We start from the raw sequence: 22,888 nt of genomic DNA, 5'->3' as shown, positions 1-22,888 counted from the left end.
TTCTATATATTTTTTGTATTTTATTTTTTTTGTTATGTTTATTATTATTATTATTATTCAATATTTGAATTTTTGTTTTCTTTTGTATTGTTGTGTTTATATATATATAAGTTTTTTTTGTAGGGTCCGCATCGATGATTGTCTACCAACTCGATCCCATTATGTGCAATTTGATAATTGATTTTAATTTTTTCGTTATAATGAATCGAGTTTTCCCCACAATGTGTTAATTTCATGGGGGGTCTTTATGTTTTCATTACAATGGGTTGAGCTCACCTACACTGCGTGTCAATTTGATAGTTGATTTTTAAATTTCTTTTGCAATGTCTCAAGTTGTCTTAGGCTAAGATTTTAAAATCGCTATACATTTAACATTTAAAAAAAATTACTCTTGGTATAATAACTCTTTCATTCAGGTGCTCATTTTTAAAGTTTTTTTAGTCATAAAATTTTTCCATAATGTCATGCTTAAAATATCTTTGGTTTTAATTGCATGGTTGAAAAATTGTCAAAATTTTAATGTTTTTCTAAGTCATGATATTTTATCTTTAACAACATGGATGGAAATAGTTGGAATTATCAAGATTCGAGACATGATATTTTATCTTTGACATCATGTCTGAGAATTGTTGGAATTTTACAGTTTTTCATAGTCCAAATATTTTCTCTTTAACTCCATTGCTAAAAAATGTCAAAGTTGTAACCCAATTGTTTTTTTGTTATTCCAGAATAAATAATTTTTTTTAAGGGTGTTTTTTTCATCCATTTAAAAAAAAAGGTTTTTATTGCCATTTAAAAAAAATGTTGAAAATTTACCCTTAAAAAAACATCATTCTAGCATAAATAATTTTTATTTTTGGGTTGTTTTTTCATGTTTTTTTGGGGTTTTTGGGCTCGGGTACCCATTTTGAGGTAATTGTTCCCATTTCATCAGTGACTATGTTACTCACAAAACATCCTAAACAAGCTCCCTAATCTTCTCCCTTCCTTGAGACCTTGTGTTGGATGCAATGACAACTCTAGGTGAATGAAGTGCTCATAGGGGACAATAGAGGCATGGAGAATGTCTAATTAACAAGAATCAATGACACCTACCACATAGTGGGGGGCATTGGCTTCTTTCACCACTCTAAGAAAGTTATCATACCTTCAGTTGAACAATAAGAGTACGGGAAGTATTCTCCTATCAAGTGAGGGTAAATATCAAAATATCTTAGGGAGTTGGAGGGTGGAGATGGTTTTCTCTAGAATCCCTTGAAAAACTAGGGTAGAGGTTGAGCTCTTGGAATCCCGGTGAGGAAATTCTGGAGTCTCTTGTGCTTTTTTATTTAATTTAATTGACAGTGGGTTCTGCATCCCCTTCATTGGGTGGAACCACTATATTGCATGCTGCGATGGTGGAGGTGGCGGCTCTTGATTCCCCATAGTGTGTGTGGCTAGTCGATAGTTGGATGGTGGAGGAAATAGGCCTCTAGATTCCCTTTTCATTAGTTAATTGGTGAGAAGATGATGGGTGGAGGTAGGAAGACCTCTAGGGTCCCTACTGCAACTAGAAGTTGGTGATTATTCCCTTGAGAAAGACCCTCTAAATCACTAGAATCTGGTTCAAGGGTGACAATTGCAATTAGCTTCGCTGAAAGTTTTCTATGGTTGGGTGAAGAGTTGTTGTCCTGAACTCAGTTGCCCATTTTCAATACAATTTAAGATAATTTCTTCTTATGCATAATATTGTGTGTAATTTATATTAAGTATGGATGACTAATATTCAGATTGTCTGCATGATAAGTATTGGTTCACTTGTGTATATATGTTCAATTGGTAGTTTTAATCCATATGAGGATGTTTTGATGAGCATGAATGAATTCATGGGATGAATGGCCTTATACTAACACCTAGTTGCAGAGAATTATTTACCTATGATAGTGTTGGGGTTGCAAAAGTAAATGGGGTACAATGAAGTCAATGTCCATTGTGTAATGCTTGTTATCTTGTGATGAGTGAATGTTGAAAGGTTAAGTAAGTCTCATTATTTGTTGTTGTAAACCTGTTGTTGTCAACCCTGTTGGTTGCACTCTTTCCACTTGAATCTAGGTATATGCAGGTGAAGTTAAAGCCTGGATTCAGGTGGTGAGGCTGATGGAGTCAATAACATTAAGTTTCTTTTCTTTTATAGAGTTGTTCTTGCTCTCTATCCCTAGGAAAGAATTGCACCTGTAATTGTTGTGGTTTTGAATTTATGATAATGAGTATTGTTGGCCAAGATATGAATCTGATTCCTTGAAATTTTATTGCCAAGGGAGTCTTAGAAATAGAACTTGAAAAGCCTAAGAATTCCCATAAAAATCATGAAGGAAGATAGCTTTTGTAACTCTATAAAAAAATGGAAAAAGGTTAAAACTTAAAATATGTGACCCCATAGGTTGAAGGTCAAATAAGTGGGTGAAACCTCAATGGGTCTCTGCCTCGACCTATGGTAGATCGACTGGTTTGTTGGCGGGGTTTGGGAGTTCAAGTGGAGTCAAGGTCTTGGTGAAGTCGGGAGGTTGAGTAGGTCAGGGGTTCCAATGACCCTGGCCCAACATTTTTATTATGCCAATGTTGTGGGGGGGGGGGGGGGGGGGGGGGAATGACATAGGTTGGAGGTCAGGGGTAGTGCTTGAGAAGAGAAATGTATTACGCATGCCGATGGAAAAACCTACTTATGATTGGTCATCTAGCCCACTCACTATGTCGCTTGTTCACGGTTACGACATGCTTTAGTCATCTGCCATAGGGTCACTGAATGATTGCCACATGGAGGCTAAAGTGAGGTGGTAGGGAAAGTAAAGGCCTATATTTGAGAGATCATAACTCTCAATTTGTAAGTCGGATCGAGGCAAAAGTTATATCATTGGTATCATCTCGACGAGATAGACACAACAATGGTGTTGATTTGAATTTTTAAGAAAGTATAAAAAAGTCGAAATTTTTAGTTCTTGTTCCCATAACTGTAACTTGGGAGTTGGATCTCCATATTGAATACCTATTTCTAACTCTGGTGAGGTTCTAGGGTTAGAAGGGGGTGTTATAGTGTGGTATCAAAGAATTCAGGTTCAACACTTGGAATGAATGGGCTCTATCCTGAGTGAACTAACAACATAGTTCTTGCATGGGATTTTATGATGATTTTTAGAAAATTAACTAAACTAATATTTATGTGTTAAAATATGGTTTGGAATTAATTGATTGTGATTTCACATGCAACATAGCATCAATGATTAATAAGATTTTATCATTGATTGATAAACTTACCAATTGTGTTGGTTGATATATGTATATTTTGTGATTGTGCATACAATTGGGATAATGCTTGTAGTTTGATTCTAATTAATATCAATGTGCTAACATGGACTATCGTTTTACAACTAGACTAACATGGCAACTCCATGAGAGATAGTTCAAGGTCAAGACTATGTTTATTTGATTATGATGTTATTCACCTGACAATTGTGTGTGAATGAAAACACATTACAAGTAGCAAATACTTAAATTATGAGGACATGAATGGTTTAGTACATATCTAATAGGTCATGGGATGGGTATCAACGGGTAGGCATGGATGAGGGAGAAATGTTAGTTGGAGACAAGGGAGGATCCAACTCTCTTGACTGGTTGGATACCTTGAGAAGATTGAATGTTGAGATAAGAAGATTCAAGGTAGATAATTAAAGGTTGTTAAAGGATAAAAGGAGGCAAGATGAAGTGAATACATTCATACTAAAAAGCCTCTTATACCTATAGAGATAAAAGAACCATGAGTTATGGACAAGCTATAGTGCCAATTAGTTGAGCCTTTTGGAATTAGAAGAGAGAATAAATGGGGAAGATGGTAGCAGGTCTAGGAAGAGGCACAAAAGGGAAAGTGAAGATACTATGAAGGGAAATACACCATTAAGAAGCCCAAAAGGAAGAACAAACACCCATGGGAATTGTTCTCATAGGAATTCTAGTTCTACTACCAGGGGAATTATTCTCATCATCATCATCTTCATTGCCATCACTCTCATCATCATAATCAGAGAAAGAGGGGAAGAGTCTATATGCTCGAATAATTAAAAAAATACAAAATGCCTGCATTTGATGGGAAGGTGAAGAAATATGAAGATGTATAAGCTTGGTTTCTTGGGATGAAGACATTTTTCAAAATTCATGAGTATTCTAAGAACATGAAGGAAAAGGTAGCCACCTATAGCATGAAAATAAGAGTAGACATATGGTGGGAAGATTTGAAATTTTTTAAAGGCATAACGAAAGAAAGACTAACTTGGAATGATTTTGAAAATCTCTTCACAAAGAAATATTTATCACATAGATATTATGACAACAAGGTAAAGGCGTTTTATGAGCTGAAATTGGGACAATTGTTAGATGAAGAGTATATTACCATATTTCTTGAAATGTTGAGATATGCGCCATATCTCAAGGACTAGAAGGCAAAGGTTTAATGATTTATTAGTGGGATACCCATGTCATTTAGAGACACATCAAGTTTTAAGAACCATATACTTTGGGCGATGCCGTCAAGAAATCCAAACATTGTTATGAGTAAGCAAAAAGGAGGCTTGATTTTAAAAATGATTGGAAAAATGAATAGTGGAAAGAAAGACAAGAAGAAATGGCTCGAAAAGGTCGTAGATAAGAAATAAAGTTTAGCTTTAGCTGGTGAAGGTCGATTTCAATAGAAACGTAGTCAAGGGGAGAAAGTTCGTGAAAAAACACCTAAGGATATCAAAGCAGGCCTGAGGCAAAAGAGCCACTTAGGTGCTGGACATGCAGAGAGAACCATTGGAAAAGAGACTTCCTCCATCAGAAAGATGTAGAACCTCATATCTATAATGCACAAGAAGCATGGAAAGTGGGTGATGTAGTGAAAAGAACACCCAAAATTTATGCAACAATGGATAATCACCAGGAAAGCCACCAGAAATCCATCATTGAGATGGAAGGTAAGTTGTCCAACAAAATTATTTCTATTTTAATAAATATAGGCTCTAGTTATAGTTATGTCAGTCCATGAGCTTGAAGAAGAGTGCTAAATAGCCAAGGAAGTGCATGTAGAACCATGATCAATTCATCTAGAAATAAGAACTAAGATAAAAATTAACTGCTGGGTTAATTCATGTGCTTTTGAGCTAAACGACATGCCAATATTTGCACATCCAAAATTCCTACCATTGGGAGCGTACAACATGTTATTAGGCATGGATTGGTTGTACAAATACCACACTAAGGTGGAATACTTTGAAAAAGAAATTGAATTATTAGATGAGCAGGGAGAAATAAGAGTTTTGCAGGGAAAGAAAAAGCCTACTTTAGTGAGGATGATCATGTCTAGTATGCAAGCCAAGCATAACAACAAGAATTGATTCATGTAGCTTGCAATGACAATATTTAGTGATGAGAAAGCTAACATTGATACTGAGAGTGAGGAAATTGAGATGTTAATAATATATCTGATTCTGCAATGGCATGAAGATGTGTTTCCAGTACAGGTCCCTGGATTACCTCATCACAGATAGATATATTTCTCTATTGAATTGATTCCTAGAGTAGCTTCAACATCTAAGTCACCATAAAAGATGAGAAATCCTGAGTTAGTTGAGCTAAAATTGTAGCTAAAAGAGATGTTTGACAAGGGATAAATAAGGCACAATGTGTCTCCATGGGGAGTACCCATCTTGTTTGTGAATAAAAGGGATGGAAGACTCAAATTATGTATTGACCACAGGAAATTAAACAAGGTGACCATAAAGAAAAAATATATGTTTCCACAGATTGATGGCCTCTTTGATCCGCTGTGAGGAGAAACAGTGTTCTCCAATATTGACTTAAGGTCAGGATACCATCAAGTGCGCATCAAGGAGGAAGACATCAATAATACCACATTTCAAATTAGATACAAGCATTATGATTTCGTAATGGTACCCTTTGGGCTTACTAATGCTGTGATTACATTCATGTGCTTAATAATAACAATGTGCTATGTCCTTATTTGGATAATTTTGTCATTGTTTTTGTTGATGAGATATTGGTAAACTCAAGGATTGAATAAGAGCAAGAGAATCATTTGGCTATAGTGCTACAGTTATTGAGGTAGCATAAGATTTAACCAAAGCTTAGCAAGTGTGAATTCTTCTAGTCACAAATACATTACTTGGGGAACATTGTCTCCAAGGATGGGATATCAGTGTATCTAGAGAAGGTTAAGACCATCATGTAGTGGTGAACACTGAGGAATGTGAATGAGGTTAGATCATTTAATGGGGTTGGTAGGTTATTACAGGAAGTTCATCAAAAACTTCTCCAAGATAGGCCAACCTATCAAATCCTTGTAGAGGAAGAGGAAGAAATTCAAATGGAAAACTAAATGTGCATCGACATTAAGGATTTCATATTTGAACAATGATTTTCTGTTTTTCACAAATGCCTACAAGGATGAGCTTGGTAGAGTCTTGATGCAGTAAGGATAGATAGGGTGTTATGAGTCTTAAAAATTGAATGAGCATGAGACAAACTACGCGACTCGTGATTTAGATCTTGTTGTCATTATTCCTGCATTGAAGATGTGGATTCATTACCTCCTCACTAGAATATTCATGCTTATGACAGGTCATGGTAGGTTAAAGTATCTATTTGATCAAACTAAGTTTAATTCCAAAGAATTTAGGTGGATGGTTATGCTTAGTGAGTTTTATTTTGAATTCAAGTACATCAAAGGCAAGGAGAAACGATTTGTTGATGCACTTAGTAGAAGGATTCAATTGAATCACTTTGCAACCATAAGTTCTTATGGAGTAGACCTTGTATAGAGGGTCAAGAGTGTAAGGAAGCATTATGAAAAGTACCAACAGATAACATAGAAGCTACAACAAGGTAACATGGATGTAAGAGATGTAGAGTATCATCTCATGGGTGATGGCTTGGTTATATTCAAGAATAGAATATATGTGCCAAACAATGGGGAGTTGAAGATTCTCATCATGAGAGAGTTCGAAACAAAGACATGTTTAATCCAACTAGGATAAAAAAGGCTCTCATGGTCATCAAGATGTTTTATTTTTGGCTTAATTTGAAAAAGGAAATGTCTAATTTTATTGCTAAATGCATAGAGTTCCTGGATGTGAAGGTTGAATGCAAACATCCATCTAGTTTATTATAGCCCATTCCCATTATGGAATGGATGTGGGAGGTGATCTATATGGATTTCATCACAAGTTTTCCTAGAATCTCCAAGAAAAATGATGTAGCTATGGTGGTTGTTCGTAGGCTGAGAAAGGTAGCTCCATTTTGTCGCAGTCAAGTCCACCAAATTAGCTAGTGAGGTGGAACAAATATGCATAAAGGAGATTGTGAGACTGCATGGAGTTCCCAAGAAGATTATTTTAGACAGAGATGCCAAGTTCACTTCCAAGTTTTGGAAGAAACTATTTGTAGGATTGGGGATTGAGTTAACATTCAATACAACATATCATCCGTAGATGAATGGGAAAACAGAGAAGGTAAACCAAATCCTTGATGACATTTTGAGGATGTATGTAATGCACTAGCAAAAGAAGTGGGAAGGGTATCTTCCACTTTAATGATGCTTATAATTTGGATTTGCAAATCAAAACCAAAGTGAGGGATGTCTACTTACTTGTAATGATGGAAGGAAAGGGAAATTTGGAGTTTCCTTGAGGGTTTGAGGGCTTTTAAGCTCTCCTTCCAAAAGCGCAGCGCCACTGCACAGAAGCGCAGCGCCACCCTGGAAGCATAGCGTCAATGTTCCAGAAGCGCAACGCCACCCTCCAGAAGCGTAGCGCCACTTCAAGACAACTTTTGATTGCCTTATTGGTGTCCAAATTAGGCATGGGATATCTCGTTGGAAATATTTTCGAGTCTACTTTTTCAAAAAATCTTGAACTTTTCAATTTGGAGTTCATGTGCTTTGTCAAAAGCTTAATCTCCCAAGACTAGTCAAAATGTGCAAAATGAGTCTGCCAAAATGAAGAGTGATGTTTCAGTAAACTTTTAGAGGTCTTCCTCAACTCCAAATTGAGCTCATGATATCTCATTGGAAATATATCTTTGTCTAGTTATCATTTGACTCATCAAGAAAGTAATTTGGTCACTCCAGCTGGGAGAACGCTTGATTTTCCCAAGGTCACTCTAGAAGTGGATCAACTCTCCTGAGGAAAATGATGTTTTGGACATTTATCCCAAAATATGAGATTTGTGTAAAACCTGAAGGAGGTTTTTCTTCTTGGATCTATTATGGACACAAACCTCTCTCACTTTTGTTAAATTCATTGTTTCTTGCTCAGAACCATCATTTGAATGAAACCTATCCCGATGTGTGGAACACAGGATTTGTAGAAATGAAGGGAAATGAAGGGGATGAGGGGCTTATAAATTCTTGAGAAATTTTTGGGAAGTAGGGAGGGATGTTAGGAAGTAGGGGAAAGTGTAATTTAAAGGATTGAGTGAGGGGAAGGGGTCCAAAAGGGCAAAACACAGACCTAACCTAGAAAAGTGTCAAATTGTAGCAATAGGCTAGGGTTTGTGGGAAAATGATGAATTTTAGGGATATCAGTGATGGGAAGTGTTTAAGAAGGTATATTAAGGATAGGGGAAGGTGTATGAGCATTAGGATACAAGTTTTGTTGATGATTTGACCATCCAAGAAAAATTACCTTCAATACCCTAGGAGAGGGAAATGAGCCTTGCCTAAGCACAACTGAAGCATGAACAAGGTGTAAAATGACCCATTGGAACCTGAAATAATGATGAAAACTCTTCGAATTATGGTACACTCAGTCGAATGGTGACATGGACCAATACTTGGAAAACTTTGGAAGGAGTGAAAACAATCCTAGACCTAATACCTAGTGACCAAATTTTACTTGAAGACTCACCGAAATGACAAAATTTGACTTCAACACCCTAAGACCACTTTGTAAGAGCATGCTTTATCACTAGTGGAAAGCTACAAAGACTAACACTAACATTGTCTCCATTGGGGATGGTAACTTCTTGGAGGTGCCAAGAACACCATAGACTAAGTAGCCTTATCCATTGGGCATGGAGTAAAAAAAAAAAATCAATCTGAAATACATGACTGAATAATGATGACTCAAAGACACAAACTGACTTTTACTCAACTAAAAACTGACTCGATCTTAAAACACAACTGAAAAACTAGAAAAGATGCTCAAAATGGAGCTTATTCAATAAAACCTACTCTAACTGTTCCATTCATCACCTGATCAAGTGAAATGAAACAACCAATGCAACCAAGTAAGCATTTTGGCTACTGTTTGAATTCTCCACAAGTGTTTGTTTCTGAGCAAGAGGAAAGAACTACTGAGATGCAACTCCCATGGAAACTTGTAAACAGATCCAAATTTTCCCAGATTGAATAATATGGATTCTCTATCTGACTCCAAAAATACTGCATAAGGATCTTGAATTTCATGTGCACTGGCACTTAGCTCATCCAATGGATTACTTTTCTTCTCTTCATACCATGAATCCAAACTTTCATCTGAGTTTTGTGACGATATTCTTGTTGAAAGTGTCAAAGAAACCGGCTGCCAGATCAAGTTTGTATCAATACTTTTTTCAAGTTCACATTTAGCTAATGAAGAAGGGCTTTGACTGCAAATATCATCCAACACATCAACTATTGGATCGTGAAAAACTTGAAACGACTGTTGCAACCCATTTTATATTGGTTCCAATGAGATTTCATGATTTTATACAGGCTACTCATTTGAAGATTTACTATGCACAATTCCCTTCAAAAAATGAAATGATTCAAAACATAATGGTACGGAATCATCTGGCATCATTTGATCATATGTTCCAACTTCCAAGTATTCATTTGCAACCTGACATTCAATGGCATTCAGGGGATGCAAATATCGATATGGGAAATCTTGAACAAGGATTTCATTGTCCTCTAGATGGTCAAGATCAAAACTTATCGACGGTTGATTTATGATTGCACGAAAGTTGTCTCTGATGAACTAAAATGAAGTAAAACAAAGAGGCAAAGATCCTTCACTTAATTCAAAAATTTTGCACTTTCCTCCTCACTTCCATAGCTAATATGGATCAGCTGATCACTATATTGAAGCTACTGAAAGTGAACTTCCTCCTTCCACAAACCAGCTGCTGATTTGTCTGCAAGACTAGCTTCTATTTGGAGAACATAATCATCATCATACTGATCAAACTTAAGCAAATCATCAGCATAAAACACATCATCAAGCATACATTTTAGATAAACAAATCTCTATTCTCCAAGATGATCTATAAAAAAATCATTATCATATCAATGACAACTGGGATAAGAAAGAAAATGTTTTGGATCAACCATTTGTTTTTCTTCAATCAACAAGCCATGGTCTTGAAAATCATACTCATTCCTTGTGGTGATATTTTGCATCATATCTTCCACTGCACTTACCAAAATGTTGAGCTTTACTTCTAAAGATGTCGATTTCTTTGGATCTATGTTCTTCAACTCTTCTTCCTTCAACTTTTCCCTTCTAATCAGTAGATTAGCCTCTACATCTACTGCATTGTTTTTCATCTCTTCAGGTGTTGTAAGGTTCCTTTCTCTCAGCTAAAACTCCATTTCTGGATCAAAGGCTTCCAGATAGTGCAACAGAGTGGATCCAGGAGGAGGTCTTATATTAACAGGCATCAAAAAATAGACTTGGTTAAACCTGGCAGAAAACTATTGTACTATCTCTCCTGGCAGTCTTTTCAATTGGTTATATTCTTCTATAATCAAGAAAGGGTTTTGTTTGACCACCCACTTGTCGAGGAAAATTTTGACGAACTGCTGGAAATCTGAGATGCTCACATCAGGCAGGGTTTTGAACCAACTCTTGACTTTGCCTTGCAAAGAAAGAGCAAAAAGCATAATACTGACATCCTCTTCATCAACTTCAAAAAGGTCAAGAAAAGACTCAAAATTCAGTACATGTCTCTCAGCAGTGATGTTGTCACATTCACCATCAAATCTTGGTAGATATAGGTAATGATTTTCAGGGAAAGCATGGAGTATAGGAGATAAGATGAGTGGTTTGTATCGATCTGGAATTTTACAAGGTGTAGGAGTGTGTACAGAAGCTGCAGAATCAGTCTTGGTCTCTTTAGGCTCATTAGTTTGAAGGCGGTCATCATAAGATTCAGAAGAAGGGTCTTGATCAAGATCAAAGGCATGTGAATATTTTGTATTCACAATATTCAAAGGGAAAGAATAAAATGCAGGTCTAGGATATTTTCTCAAACACAATATGCTTTGTAAAGCCTTCTTGACATTCTCAAGAAAAGAGAAGAAATAATTTATAATAAAGAATATAATGTCTTGGATGAAATTCCAACTTGAATACCTGATCTTTTCATATTGTCCTTTCATGTTTCTGTTGGTTGGGTTCATCCTCCTATGGAGTCCGTGGATCTAATATCGAAATTGATTTAGAGTCTCCATGTGAATTATTTCATCCTTCCGGTGTCTAATCATTGTCCACCATCAAAAATCAGATCTAAACTTGATATAGTTTGCTGAGGAACATAAAACTACATTCTCCAGTATGGTCGCCACTATGTTATCACCTGGATTGAACCTCAGGCTGAAGGGAGGCAATCCAGGGTAACCACAAACCACGCTTAGCCAAGTAGCTATCCCTACTAAGCCCGGAGAAGGCTCTCTCCGTATGGATTTTAGCCAAGATGACTGGATCGGGTAAAGGATATTAGGCTAGGTATAGTAGCACGAAAGTTTTTGATTGAATTTTGAAAGGGTTTTGTCGGATCAGGAGGAGCTGGACAATTTAGGTCTGGGAAGTTAGGTCAGAAATGCAGGGTGTTCTATGGGGCGAGGTAGGCATAGGATTTAGCACTCCTTGGCTTGATGGTGTGAGATGTTTTAGACTGGTGTGAAGCTAAGAAAGGCATGTGACAATCATGGATCCTTCTTGGACTGCTGAAAACATGAAATGGTGAATGGTTTCCCAAGATAGAACACTGATACAATGGATTCTACCTATCAAACTTGAAAACATTCAACTAGAAGCAATGGAACAACTAATGAAACAAACAAAACATTCTAACATATGATCACAAAGGAAAAAACTGTACTAAAACTCCATACCACATGGATCTCATAAAAATAGCTGCAATTCTTATTAATCTCCTGCTAAACTGTTACAAAATGATGTACAATCAAGGTTTGAGCATCCATCTAAGTCCAACCAACAACTAAGAGAAAGAAGAAGAAGATATAGACAAGTATTCAACCTCCTCCCATCCTCAGGGGTCGAATCCCTAAGATGAGGAGCTAATCTAACTGATACTGAACAAGAAACAGGAATATAGGCATCATCAACAACTTGCCTCTAAAAGTGAAAAACTGATTCATTTGAGCTCAAACTAACTCCTAAAGCAATGAATATACCCTATATTACTATTGATATATCTTAATTACATTCCAAGTCATCATTTAAAATGGTAAATCATCCACCATGACAAAGAATCCATGATTACAGTAAAAAAATTGGAAAAATAGCAACCCTGAGCAAAACTTCCAAAAGCACAACGCCACTTTTAGGTCCCTTTTGGAGGCCTTCCCGACATCCAAATTTACCCCATGATAGCTCATTGGAAATATATTCAAGTCTAATTGCCAAAAAACCTAGAATATATGCATTTGAAGCTCATTTTACCCTTCAAAACTGGATTCTCCCAAGACTGCTTCTGTGTGTCCAAAAAGTGGCAGAAATGTCATTTTTAGGGTGTTTTTTGACCTTTTGGTGGACCCGTTCTACCCCAAAAACTTTGAAACTTGTTGGGGTGCATGTCCTCATCGCTCTAAATCCAAAAATTCAAACCATTTCTTCATTGGGTGCCCCTAGGAAAAGCACAGCGTCGGTGGCGCTGCGTTTGTAGGCAGTTTTTTTGTGTATTAAATTCCAAAATTTGAAAATGACAAAAATTGCTCCAAATTTGCCCAAAATTGGTGAGAAGCACCATCATCAAGTGCTATGATGATCCAAGGAAGCTTCAACAAGCATCCTAAGCCTATCCTCCTCCCTTGTGGTTTTCTCTGTTGCCTAGCTTCGTTTGTTGAGGTGTCACTACCTGTGTTTGCCTCCTCCTCATAGTCTCGGTCCTCTTGGTCCATGTTTGCAAGGTTGAGGTGTATGAAGGGAATAAGTGAAAGTGTTTTTATGAATGAGGGGATGGGAAATGAGCTTGTGACTAGGAAATGAATGAAGGAGTAGGAAATGAGAGGGAGGGATTGTTTGCTTGAGAATTTGCTCTTGGGGAAGAGGGATAAAGGGAATGGGAATGATATGGAATAGGGGTAAAGGGAAAAAGGGATAAGGTGATAGGGGAATTTAGAGCTGTATGGATAGGTGATAGGATGAATAGTGAGGATTTAGGGTTTTAGGCATCATTAGGGAGATTTTAGGGTTTCATACTAAACATGGAAAATGATGCTAATAATTTGGATTTGCAAATCAAAACCAAAGTGAGGGATGTCTACTTACTTGTAATGATGGAAGGAAATATAAATTTGGAGTTTCCTTGAGGGTTTAAGGGTTTTTAAGCTCTCCTACCAAAAGCACAGTGCCACTGCATAGAAGCGCAACACGACCCTGGAAGTGCAACGCCAGTGTTCCAAAAGCGTAGCGCCACCCTCTAGAAGTGCAGTGCCACTTCAAGACAACCTTTGACTATCTTCCCTTTGTCCAAATTAAGCATGGGATAGCTCATTGGAAATCTTGTCAAGTCTAGTTTCCTGAACATCTTGAATTTGGTAATTTGGAGTTCATTTGCCCTGTCAAAAGCTCAATATCCCAAGACTGGTGAAAATGTGCAAAATGAGGTTGCCAAAATGCAGAGTGTTGTTTCAGTCAACTTTTGGAGGTTTTCCTCAACTCCAAATTGAGCTCATGATAGCTCATTTGAAATATCTCTATGTATAGTTATCATTTGACTCATCAAGAAAGTCATTTGGTCACTCCAGCTATGAGAATGCTTGATTTTCCCAAGGTCACTCCAGAAGTGCATCCACTCTCCTGAGGCAAATGATGTTTTGGACATTTCTCCCAAAATTTCAGACTTGTGTAAAAAATAAAGGAGGTTTTCTTCTTGGGTCTATGTTGGACAAAAACCTCTCTCACTTTTTTTAATTTCATCTTTTCTTGCTCAGAAACATCATTTGAATAAAACCTATCCTGATTTGTGGAACAGGGGATTTGTAGAATTGAAGGGAAATGAAGGGGATGAGGGGCTTCTAAATTCTTGAGAAACTTTTGGGAAGTAGGGAGGGATGTTAGGAAGTAGGGAAAAGTGTAATTTCAAGGATTGAGTGAGGGTAAGGGTTCCAAAATTGCAAAACATTGGCCTAACCTAGAAAAGTGTCAAATTGTAGCAATAGGCTAGGGTTTGTGGGAAAATGATGAATTTGAGGGATATCAGTGATGGGAAGTATTTAAGAAGGTATATTAAGGATAGGGAAAGGTGTATGAGCATCAGGATACAAGTTTTGTTGATTATTTGACCATCCAAGAAAAATTACCTTCAAAACCCTAGGAGAGGGAAATGAGCCTTACCTAAGCACAACTGAAGCATGAACAAGGTGTAAAATGACCCATTGGAACCTAAAATAATGATGACAACTCTTTGAATTAGGGTACACTCAACCGAATGGTGACATGGAACAATACTTGGAAAACTTTGGAAGGAGTGAAAACAATCCTAGACCTAATACCTACTGACCAAAATTTACTTGAAGACTCATTGAAATGAAAAAATTTGACTTCGACACCCTAAGACCACTTTGTAAGAGCATGTTTGATCACAGGTGGAAGGCTACAAAGATTGACACTAGCATTAGCTCCATTGGGGATGCTATCTCCTTGGAGGTGCCAAGAACACCGTAGACCAAGTAGCCTTATCCATTGGGCATGGAGTAAAAAAAAAACTCAATCTGAAATGCATGACTGAATACCGATGACTCAAAGACACAAAATGACTTTTACTCAACTAAAATCTGACTCAATACTAAAACACAACTGACAAATTGGAAAAGATTCTCAAAATGGAGCTTATTGAATAAAACCTACTCTAACTATTCCATTCATCACCTAATCAAGTGAAATGAAACAACCAATGCAACCAAGTAAGCATTCTGGCTACTGTTTAAATTCTCCACAAGTGTTTGTTTATGAGCAAGAAGAAATAACTACTGAAATGCAACTCCCATGGAAACTTTTAAACATATCCAAATTTTCCCAAATTAAATAATATGGATCTGACTCCAAAAATACTGCATAAGGATCTTGAAATTCATGTGCACTGGCACTTAGCTCATCTAATGGATTACTTTGCTTCTCCTCATACCATGAATGCAAAATTTTATTTGAGTTTTGTGACGAGACTCTTGTTGAAAATGAAAAAGAAATCGGCTTCCAGATCAAGTTTGTATCAATACTTTTTTGAAGCTTACTGTTAGCTAATGAAGAAGGACTTTGACTGCAGATATCATCCAACACATCAGCTATTAGATCATGAAAAACTTGAAAAGACTGTTGCAACCCATTTTCTATTGGTTCCAATGAGATTGCATGATTTTCTATAGGCTGCTCATTTGAAGATATACTATGCACAATTCCCTTCAAAAACTGAGATGATTCAAAACATAATGGTACGAAATCATCTTGCATCATTTGATCATATGTTCTAGCTTCCAAGTCTTCATCTAGAACCTGACATTCAATGGCATTCAAGGGCTGCAAATCTCGATATGGGAAGTCTTGAGCAAGGATTTCATTGCCCTCTAGATGGTCAAGATCAAAACTAATCAACAGTTGATTTATGATTGCACGAAAGTTATCTCTGATGAACTGAAATGAAGTAAAACAAAGAGGCAAAGATCCTTCACTTGCTTCAAAGTTTTCTGCACTTTCCTCCTCACTTCCATAGCTGATATGCATCAACTGATCATTGTATTCAAGTTGCTGAAAGTGAACTTCCTCCTTCCACAAACCAGCTGCTAATTTGTCTACAAGACTAGCTTCTGTTTGGAGAACATAATCATCATCATATTGATTAAACTTAGGAAAATCATTAACATAAAACACATCATCAAGCATACATGTCAGATCAACAGATCTCTCTTCTCCAAGATGATCTATAAAACAATCATTATCAAATCTATGACAACTGGGATAAGAAAGAAAATGTTTTGGATCGGCCACTTGTTTTTCTTCAATCAGCGAGCCATGGTCTTGAACATCATACTCATTCCTTGTGGTGATGTTTTGCATCATCTCTTCCACTGCACTTACCAAAATGTCGAGCTTTACTTCTAAAGATGTCGATTTCTCTGGATCTATGTTCTTCATCTCTTCTTCCTTCAACTTTGCCCTTCTGATCAGTAGATTAGTCTCTACATCTACTACGTTGTTTTGCATCTCTTCAAGTGTTGTAAGGTTCCTTTCTCTCAGCTGAAACTCCATTGCCAAATCAAAGGCTTCCAGATAGTGCAAGAGAGCAGATCTAGGAGGAGGTCTTATATTAACAGGAATTGAAAAATAGACTTCGTTAAACCTGGTAGAAAACTATTGTACTGTCTCCCCTGGTAGTCTTTTCAGCTAATTATTCTCTTCTATAATCAAGAAATGGTTTTGTTTGACCACCCACTTGTTGAAGAAATTTTGACGAACTGCTGGAAGTCTGAGATGCTCGTAACATGTAGGGTTTTGAACCAACTCTTGACTTTGCCTTGCAAAGAAAGAGCAAAAATCCTAATACTGACATCCTCTTCATCAACTTCAAAAAGGTCAAGAAAAGACTCAAAATTCAGTACATGTCTCTCAGCAGTGATGTTGTCACATTCACCATCAAATCTTGGTAGATATAGGTAATGATTTTTAGGGAAAGCATGGAGTATAGGAGGTAAGATGAGTGGTTTGTATCGATCTGGAATTTTACAAGGTGTAGGAGTATATACAGAAGCTATAGAATCATTCTTGGTCTCTTTAGGCTCATCAGTTTGAAGGTGGTCATCATAAGATTCAGAAGAAGGGTCTTGATCAAGATCAAAGGCATGTGAATATTTTGTATTCACAATCTTCAAAGGGAAAGAATCAAATGTAGGTCTAGGATCTTTTCTCAAATACAATACACTTTGTAAAGCTTTCTTGACATTCTCGGGAAAAGAGAAGAAATAATTTATAACAAAGAACATAATGTCTTGGATGAAATTCCAACTGGAATACTTGATCTTTCCATATTGTCCTTTCATGTTTCTGTTCGTTGGGTTCATCCTCCAGTGGAGTCCTTGGATCTGATCTCAAAACTGATTTAAAGTCGCCATGTGAATGATTTCAACCTTCTGGTGTCTGATCGTTGTCCACCATCAACAAATAGATCTAAACTTGATACATTTTTCTGAGGGACGTAAAAATACGTTCCCTAGTATGGTCACCACTATGTTATCACCTGGATTGAACCTCAGGCTGAAGGGAGGCAAGCCAAGGAAACCACAAACCACGCTTAGCCAAGTAGCTAACCGTATTAGGCTGGGAGAGGGCTCTCTCCGTATGGATTTCAACAAAGATGAATGGATCGGGTAAAGGCTATTAGGCTAGGTATAGTAGCACGAAAAGTCTTGATTGGATTTTGAAAGGGGTTTTTCCAGATCAAGATGAGCTGGACAGTTTAGGTTTGGGAAATTAGGTAAGAAATGCAAGGTGTTCTATGGGCAAGGTAGGCATAGGCTTTAGCACTACTAGGCTTGATGGGGTGAGATGTTTTAGACTAGTGAGAAGCTAAGAAGGGCATGTGACAATCATGGATCCTTCCTGGACTACTGAAAACATGAAATGGTGAATGGTTTCCCAAGACAGAGCATTGATACAATGAATTCTGTCTATCAAACTTGAAAACATTCAACTACAAGCAATGGAATGACTAATGAAACATAAAAAACATTCTAACATATGATCAAAAAAGAAAAAACTATACTAAAACTCCACACCACATGGATCCCATAAAAATAGCTGCAATTCTTATTAATCTACTACTAAACTGTTACAAAATGATGTACAATCAATGTCTGAGCATCCAGCTAAGTCAAACCAACAACCAAGAGAAAGAAGAAGAAGATATATACAAGTATTCAACCTCCTCCCATCCTCAGGGGTCGAATCCCTAAGATGAGGAGCTAATCTAACTGATACTGAACAAGAAACAGAAATACAGGCATCATCAACAACTTGCCTCTAAAAGTGAAAAACTGATTCATTTGAGCTCAAACTAACTCCTAAAGCAATGAATCTACCCTATAATACTATTTATCTATCTTAATTACATTCCAAGTCATAATTTACAATGGTAAATCATCCACCATGAGAGAGAATCCATGATTACAGTCAAAAAATTGGAAAAATAGCAACCCTAAGCAAAACTGCCAAAAGCGCAGTGCCACTGGCCAAAAGCGCAGTGCCAATTTCATGTCCCTTTTAGAGGCCTTCCTGGCATCCAAATTTATCCCATGATATCTCATTGGAAAGGTATTCAAGTCTAATTTTGAAAACACCTAGAATAACTAAATTTGAAGCTCATTTTACCATTCAAAACTTGATTCTCCCAAGACTACTTTTGTGTGTCCATAAATTGGCAAAAAGGTCATTTTTAGGGTGTTTTTTGACCTTTTGGTGGACCAGTTCTGCCCCAAAAACTTTGAAACTTGTTAGGGTGCATGTCCTCATCATTATGAATCCAAAAATCCAAACCATTTCTTCATTCTGTACCCCTAGGAAAAGCGCAGCGCCACCGAGGCAGTTTTTCTGTGTATTAAATTCCAAATTTTGCAAATGACAAAATTTGCTCCAAATTTGCCCAAAATTGGTGAGAAGCACCATCATCAAGTGCTCTGATGAGCCAAGGAAGATTCAGCAATCATCCTAATCCTATCCTCCTCCCTTGTGTGGTTTTCTCTGTTTCCTAGCTCTGTCTGTTGAGGTGTCACTGCCTGTGTTTGCCTCCTCCTCATAATCTTGGTCCCCTTGGTCCATGTTTGCAAGGTTGAGGTGTATGAAGGGAAACAGTGAAAGTGTTTTTAGGAATGAGGGGATGGGATATGAGCTTGTGACTAGGAAATGAATGAAGGTGTAGGAAATGAGAGGGAGAGCTTGTTTGCTTGAGAATTTTCTCTTGGGGAAGAGGGATAAAGGGAATGGGAATGATATGGAATAGGGGTAAAGAGAAAAATGGATAAGGTGATTGGGGAATAGGGGTAGGGGAATTTAGAGCCGTAGGGATAGGTGATAGGATGAACAATGAGGATTTAGGGTTCTAGGCATCATTAGGGAGATTTTAGGGTTTCATATTAAACATGGAAAATGATGCTTATAATTTGGATTTGCAAATCAAAACCAAAGTGAGGGATGTCTACTTACTTGTAATGATGGAAGGAAAGAGAAATTTGGAGTTTCCTTGAGGGTTTGATATTTTTTAAGCTCTCCTACCAAAAGCTTAGCGCCACTGCACATAAGCGTAATGCCACTGCACAGAAGCGCAACACCACCCTGGAAGCGTAGCGCTAATGTTCCAGAAGCGCAGTGCCACCCTCCAGAAGCACAACGCCACTTAAAGACAACATTTGACTGCCTTCCCAATGTCCAAATTAGGCGTATGATAGCTCATTGGAAATAATTTCGAGTTGAATTTCCAGAACATCTTGAATTTTTCAATTTGGAGTTCATTTTCTCTATAAAAAGCTCAATCTCCCAAGATTGGTTAAAATGTGCAAAATGAGGCTGCCAAAATGCAGAGTGTTATTTCAGTCAACTTTTGGAGGTATTCCTCAACTCCAAAGAGCTCATGATAGCTCATTAGAAAGATATCAATGTCTAGTTATCATTTTACTTATCAAGAAAGTCATTTTCCCACTCCAGTTAAGATAATGCTTGATTTTCCCAAGGTCACTCCAGAAGTGCATCAACTTTCCTGAGGCAAATGATGTTTTGGACATTTCTCCAGAAATATGAGACCTGTGTAAAAACTGAAGGAGTTTTTTCTTCTTGGGTCTATGATGGACACAAATCTCTATAAATTTTGTTAAATTCACCTTTTCTTGCTCAGAAACATCATTTGAATAAAACCTATCCCGATGTGTGGAACAGGGGATTTCTAGAAATGAAGGGAAATGAAGGGGTTGAGGGGCTTCTAAATTCTTGAGAAACTTTTGGGAAGTATGGAGGGATGTTTGGAAAAATGGGAAAGTGTAATTTCAAGGATTGAGTGAGGGGAAGGGGTCCAAAAGGGAAAAACACATGCCTAAACTAGAAAAGTGTCAAATTGTAGCAATAGGATAGGGTTTGTAGGAAAATGATGAATTTTAGGGATATCTCTGATGGGAAGTGTTTAAGAAGGTATATTAAGGATAGGGGAAGGTGTATGAGCACCATGATACAAGTTTTGTTGATGATTTGACTATCCAAGAAAAATTACCTTTAAAACCCTAGGAGAGGGAAATGAGCCTTACCTAAGCATAACTGAAGCACAAACAAGGTGTAAAATGACCCATTGGAACCTCAAATAATGATTACAACTCTTCAAATTATGGTACACTCGGCTGAATGGTGACATGGACCAATACTTGGAAAACTTTGGAAGGAGTGAAAGCAATCCTAGACCTAATACCTAGTGACCAAATTTTACTTGAAGACTCACTATAGTGACAAAATTTGACTTCGACACCCTAAGACCACTTTTTAAGAGCATGTTTGATCACTGGTGGAAGGCTACAAAGACTGACACTAATAGTGGGCATCACTGGATGTGTGTTTTGGCTAAGGAAAATTGGCAAAGTCTAAGGCAAAGGCATTAAAAGGAAAAAAGACATTTTTCACACATTTATTTATGAAAATAAAGGAAAATAGGAGAAAAGTAAGGTGAAAGGTCACAGGTTGCATGTGAGAAGGAAATTGAAGGAAAATAATGGAAAATGAAGAAATTAGAGGCCTATTGCATAAAAATGCTTTTGAGGATTAGTTCATGGTTTTTTTTCAAGTTCAAGTTTGGAGCTCTCTCATTATTCTTTCTCTCTCATGTCTTGGCCACCTAGAGTTTTCTTGGAGCACTCTAGTTTGGAGCAAGGAAAGGAAAAGCAAGCAAAGGAAATGAAAATTAAGCTAGGATCAAGGAAAGGAAAGCAGGATCATGTAGCTTTAGCAGGAATACTTGCAGGTAACCTTTTGCATGTGGGGTTTCCTAGCTGGTTTGAACATGCATGGCTTTGCATGTTGGTTTTTGGTTCTCTTGCCGTCGGTGAGATGGTATTGTCGGGTTATGAAAGTGGATTTCAGCCTAGCCTAGACATTTTCTAGATGCCATGGTGTGTTGAGATGTTGATCTCGGTTTTGAGCTTTGGAATGTCTAGAGGGATTTCGAAATTTGGGGCAAATGTGGTCTCAAGGTTCATTCCCAAAGGCCTAGGAATCCCTTGATCAGTTTTGGTGGGATACACGGTGAAGCTTGAGGGAGAAGTCTCAGCTTAGGGCATAGTGATTTGGGTTTGGATTACGGAAAATGTTGAGAGACAAGGAGACAAAATATTCCTCAAGGATAGTGATGGAGTCTAGATGGTATTCCAAGTTATGTTCAGTTGTGATTGGAGCACTGGTTTCGGTGTGATCACGGTTTGATGAGGGTGGAGGTGGTTTAACCTCTCGATTCCCTTGGTTGTTCTATGAGATCCCACATTCATGCTTGGAATATGGCACAGGGGCAACTGGTTGAAAGAGAGATTTGGTTCAGCCACGTCTATGGTCAGGTGGTACATGGAAGTCCTGAACATGGTCGAATTTTGCTATGATTAATAAAGTTAAGTTCTCTTACTTTCGCACTGATTTATACATGGATTTAATGTTGAAGAATCTAAGGCACATGTAGTTAATGAGATTCTTCTTGAATTAATAACTATTTGTGAGACATTTTTAATTTTCTTATTATCACAATATCCTCTTTAAAATTATTAAATTGTGTGTTTCTTATTTCATCAAATAGCTACCAAAACCAAAGAGACAAGAACATAAGATGTAGGCATTCTGCCAGGGCCTAAGCTTCTCCCTCTTGGAGAGGAAAACCTACACTAAATTCTTCTTCTAGAGATTCCAATTGATGAACACCAAGACCATGACCCTTGACTGACTGAGCCACTCCAAGGCCAAGACATCAATCCTCTTATTCATACTGCTGAGATCATCATCATCACTACACCTTTTCTGAGATTATCACTGTGTCTACAGCACCGAGATCTTCATTGTTTTAACCACAACTACCCCTTCGATGAGATTATATCCTTTAGATAGAGTCACCATTGAGATCATAACTATGCTTAAGGTTATGAATGTAGAGAGTAATACCAAGACCCTTGTCTTTAGACTTATGCCGAGAATGTAATCATCATAATAGTACTTATCTGAAATCACAGTGATATTATCCGAAGACTGATCCTTATGTGAAGAGACATAGTCTTGTACCCATCTGAGTTCTAGCACCTTGAACTTAACTGAGATTTCAGAGTGGAATGTGAAGGTATCACTGTACCTTATCACCGAGATCCTGCTTCTAATTATCCCATCCGAGAATATACTTCTTCAAGATATGCGTGATTTTGTTCCTACCATTTGCAATGATCTTAGGTGGGTATATATAGTGGTCATGCCTCCATAATGAACCGACATAACCAAGTGATTTGTTGTGTCTCTTTTGCTAGCCAACATGACTTCAATTTAAATTATTTTGCTAGCCAACGTGACAAAGTTTTCCATCGTTT

Source organism: Pinus tabuliformis, chromosome 5_2 (genome assembly GCF_031772625.1).
Source record: "Pinus tabuliformis cultivar Carrire ecotype Pingquan chromosome 5_2, CPIR1, whole genome shotgun sequence".
Lineage (NCBI taxonomy): Eukaryota > Viridiplantae > Streptophyta > Pinopsida > Pinales > Pinaceae > Pinus > Pinus tabuliformis.
Note: the sequence above shows the minus strand (reverse complement) of the source record.